Genomic DNA, 5,464 nt, shown 5'->3' with positions numbered 1-5,464 from the left:
GATAATGCTGATAGACCTGGTCTATTGGTGGTCCGATTCCCTGCCCCACCTGTCCCCACATGTACTCTTACATCTTATCACATAGACAATAACATACGACAGAAATGAGTGTCATTTTCAGTGTTCATATAAATATGATGAGTTGCACAAGAGCTTGTGTTTTGTTTCTTGGTTATGCAGAAAATGAAATAGTTGATGAGATGAGATGAGATGAGTGTGAATGAAGGCAAGAGATCTGACCTGTTACCCTGCTTTTTAAACATTTCAACAATCGATTTGTAAAGGTGATTGACCTGTGAGTTGTTTTCAGTTTAGTAGCATGACTTATCATAACCAATCAGATTGTCCCATTGAGTGGGTGTACTTGCCTGCAACTTGACTGCTAGACACCCAAGTTATCTGCAGGTTTAAACTGTTTAAATTTAAGACATTTAATGACCTTTTTGAGACCATATTCAGTGAAATTTTAGACCTATTTTACATCCATACTGGCAAAAACAGTACGTGGGATTGGAAGGAAAAACAATGTGTTTCATGTCAGTTTAGCTTTGTAGTAGTTACAGCATACAGATTGTTCCCAAAAACACATTTAAAAGCAAGACTGAAAAATGCAACTTTATACAATTTTAACTTTTTGAGACTTCAAATTCACACAGATGCCACTAAATCCTACACACTGGTCCTTAATATTTAATAATTGATAAAGGCAGTTGACAAGGAAAACTGCAACAAACTGAAAAGGGTTTTGGTTACAAAAGACTCAATACCAAAAAAGTTCTGTTGTTTTCCCTGTAACACTCATTTAAAAGGTAAGATAAATGTATGGCCTCATGCTCGTATGGTATCGTATGGTGTACACTTACTTACCAACATATTGAATTCTATAGTGCTAGTATTATGAAAAAAATATATAAGACATAATATTTGGTGAAATCAAGCATTTGTTCAACCAAAATAAAAACCATTTTTTCTTACCCTTCCTTCTGTTTTCATTACTTTAAGGGTCATTGTAACTGATGTTAACAGTAATGCTAATACTGTTATACTTGATATTGTGAAAATCCCAAGCCTGTTTGTGAGAGATTAGTTTTCAGAAAACAGAACAAAAGTGTGAACAAACCTGAAAATCATGCTACCTTCTGCTTTGGTACTGAACGTAGACAGTTGTTTTCAGCTGTCTGAACAAATGACTAATGCTGTAATACAGTTCTTTCTACATCAGTCCATGTAACACATTTGAGGGGATTTTCATGTTTTTATCCAGATATGTCCGTAAACCTGCTTCTTGGAACAAGCCACAGATCTGCTGTACTGGGTCCCAGAGCTGGTAACATTTGAGCTGATTGAACTGTCTTGTAAGATAACCACAGAGCCTGAGGAGACATCATATGATACCTTCCCACACCAGTGTCTCATCAGCTCAGAGACATGCACTGAACTTTATTGATTAGGCGACGGAGCAGTGGTGTGTCCCCACCTCTCAGCACGTTCACTCTATCCACATATGTACACACAGTCAGTTCATTTCAAGGTTTTCCTGTTTACTTGATAGTGATACACACAAAAGTCGCCCACATTTTGTGAAACACACATACTTTGTACTTGAGAGCAACATATTGTAACCTTAACCTCATTATTCCCCACCCACCCTTAACCCTTGCTCTTACTTAGCCACATTTTTAAATGTCATAACAAACTGCTGCATAGTCAAAGATTGTAGGAAGAACTTAAAGGTTATATATAAGTGTGAGCCCACTGGTTTGTAGAGTACCGTTTGAAGCCATGAGTTTGGCGTTATGGTCGTCGCCATGATTAGACAGAGCCAGCGGAGGTGACGTACAGCTGAGCAGCTCTCATTGGCATCCTAACATATGGAAAACCATAAACTTGTTAAGAAACTGTTTACTAAGCTCATAAATGAAGTGAGGACTTGGCTCATTCTCCATTAAAGTGAATGGGATCGCTGTGTTATTGCAGCCAATGTAGCTCCCCCTGCTGGCCTTTACATAAAATGCAGGTTTTAAGACACTTAAGACTGGCTTCACTTTTCAGACCCGGAAGCTCTGTCCATTATATATACTGTCAATGATTATATACGAAATTCACTTGCCACTAGATGTCACACAAGAGCACCAGCATCTAAAATCAAAACAATGGCCGTAGCTGCTGACCATCTCCATTGACAATTTTACCTTGTAAAAAATTGTAAAACACACTTTAATCACCAAAACCATCTTTGTTAATCTTTCCAGCAATCTTCAACCCTAGTTTGGACAAAATAAACCCTTCATTAGTGCAGTAAAAATGCTTGATATTAAGTATGTTTTTTATTCATCATGGGCGCATGAAACACTTTAAAGTAACATATTTTATTTTTAATGTAGGTTCGCTTACTATAGCTTACTGTTCTTAATACCTTTATTTTGAAAACCGGAAGTGAATACGCTGGTTTCTCCGCATTTACCATAATGCTGAGAATACTTGTACACTCGAAATTTAAGTGCGGCTGATTTGACCACGGAGATCGGAGTAACGGCTGGCTTGACTGCAGTTATCATATCACAGTCATTATCTCGAGATCCGGGAAAACGGAGGAAATAAAATGTATGAATGCATGGCCCTTCAGGGCTTCCGTATTAAAGTGAACTCACTGAATCAGTGTATCTTTTAGCAGTGGAGCTCCTCCAACTGGCGACTAAAGCGCTGGTGTTGGACATGATACATAGTACATCACTTCATTAAAAGACCACAAATCCCAACTCTGTTGCCCAGCTACGGACTATCTAAACAGGGCTTGAAGAGCCTTGAACAGAACTGAGCTTGAACCAGCAATATACTAAACCTAAAGGACCAGTGTGTAGGATTCAGTAGCATCTAGCGGTAAAGTTACAAATTGCAGCCACTTGAATACAGCTCAGCCTCCAGGCATGTAGGAGAAACTACAGTGGATGCAAAGCTTTTGACAGACGTGAAAGGCCCTATCTGCAGCTGGTGTGTGCTTTGTCCAACTGTTAGAAACATGGCGGTTCAACATGGTGGACTCTGAAGAAGAATACCCGCTCCCTCTGTTGATAAAAACAGCTCATTCTAAGGCAACAAAAATGCAATGGTCCTTATTTTCAAGTGATTATACACTAATAAACACATACCTATAAAGCCCAGGTGGAAGTAAAAATGTTATATTGTATCCCTATTTATAAAAACTCAATTTCTTTGTAAGCATGAACTAAAAAGGGAACTAACTTCTCACAATGAACTGAAATGATTCAAATCAGCAAAGCAATCTGTAATGTCCACCTCCACCATTCACTTTAAATGTTCATATAAGCTATCATGACATTGTGTTTTCTACCCACCTGCTGTGTGTGCATCTTAGTTATTTATACATGGGAAATCTGTCTATAGGGTGAGTTTTATTTTGAAGTTTTCTGTGTCATATCTATTTCAGCGATATCTGGAAAAGGCTTAAAAGCTGTAAGTTAATTGGCACTAAAAGGTCCATGACTATCAAAAGTGATTGCTACACTAATATAGTATAATGTAATATAGCAATAACCGCTGCACTTACAACGGTAGAGCTTTAGTAGCCTAATGGTTGGTAAGGCTTGTTAGATAATGCTTACTCACTGCTTACTCTACATCTACGCTGATTTCCTCTGTGAGGCTTTTTCTACTGCCCACTAGGGACAAATTTGCTCTATAAATGACTCATGCCCCCCCCCAAACACACACACATCCTCACAAACACACATTTTAGACAGTCTAATATAGGTTGATTGCATTCAAGTGAGGCTTACTGTGACCGCTCTCTGTGGCCACTGTATTCCTCTCTGTGTTTTTTCCACATTAACTCAGTCAAAGTAATTGCCCCAGCAGAGAAGCAGAGAGACACAGAGGTGATTAGCCTGAACTAGTAACCCCTCACTTAACCATTCAGGTAAGAGGAGGAAACATGACTTTTGCTATTACACAAAGAAAATAAATGCATCTTAATGGAAAAAAATGGTGTGAAAAGAGAAAGATCTCCTCAGTAATAAGGCCTATGATCATATGCGCTGTTGTCTTCATAGCAGCTGATATACACAGTAAAGGACAATGAGAAAATACAGGTAAACAGGTTACTTACTCATAATATCTATATGTACACACAATGTGTGTGTCACAGGAGATGGGTGCATGGTGGTGGGCGCAAGGGTAAAGTACATGGTGAACACCGGTATCTAATCTGACTCACTGCACTGGTAAGATGTTGTTTAGAAAGCCCATAACTTCAGTAATTGTTTCTCATTCGTCACAAACACAGGGAGAAGATGTCCTGCCCACATGGAACAACTAAATGTACACACACAGCAAACATGCCTCATATGTGTGGTGGACGAAGCAATCCGATTCTTTACTCAAGTAAAAATAGCATTACTATGCGGTAAAAACCCAAACCAGCAACAAGGAATTTTCATTTTGTGTAGATTCTGGTGGCCCCTGCGGACAAAAGCGGTAGTGTTTCTACTGCCTCGTTTCATTGATTTCAAGGGGGAATCTGACCAGCATTACGAATAAATACATATGATGGTTTGTTTATGTAGGTGATATAGAGGCATGTTTCACAACCAGTGTAAAACTCCTTGTAGTACGTTTAAGTAAAAGTATCAAAAGGGAAAGGACTAATTATACATATAGCCCATGTAAAAGTATAGGATTATAAATACTGACACATTAAAGCAGTAGCTTAGTTCATCATTTTGCCGCTAGCAGCCTTTAGCTTAGTTTAGCATAAAGACTTATTATTATGTATAAAGGAGCATAAAATGGAAATACTTAGTATCTCAAAACTTGAGTACTTGAGCAAATGAGTACTCTTGCAGAAATCTGATTAATGACTACCAATGGTGTCCTCGAGCCTACAAGGAAGATTGAATGTTAAAAAACACTGGTTTGGCCCTTTCAGAGAAGGCAGGTCCCGGTTCACACTCCTCTCTGACCTGAAACAAACTATTTTTATCTCCATTCTCCAATTTTCCATCATTCCATGCTGTGATGATGATGATGTCTGTTTTCTTTAATGGGTGATCCATGTGCTGCCTGCGGGAGGTTACTCTTCACCCACCCTACTTATACACACACACAACACACACTCACTCATACCAGTACACACAAGGGCAAAGCAGTTAATCGATAAGGCTGTCGGTTATCCTCTAACGCCTCACAAGTTGAATTTTCTTCAATTTACAGCGAGTTCTGGATGTTGCAGAGCTGCTGTCTGAATAAGTAACTTTTTTAATGATCACACTGGTTCTTCCGTGTTTGACAGAAACATCTTTCTACCTGGAACATTCATTATGTTCCAGGTAGAAATCTAGCTGAGTCTAATGTGTTTTTAATGTATGTAATGTACTGTTTTATATTGTTTTACCGATTGATGTTCTTGTATTCTTCTTTTATTATATTGTACAGTGTCTTTGAGTAT

Source organism: Morone saxatilis, unplaced genomic scaffold, assembly GCF_004916995.1.
Source record: "Morone saxatilis isolate NCDOM2014 unplaced genomic scaffold, NCSU_SB_2.0 Contig5, whole genome shotgun sequence".
Lineage (NCBI taxonomy): Eukaryota > Metazoa > Chordata > Actinopteri > Moronidae > Morone > Morone saxatilis.
This window is presented reverse-complemented; position numbering follows the sequence as displayed.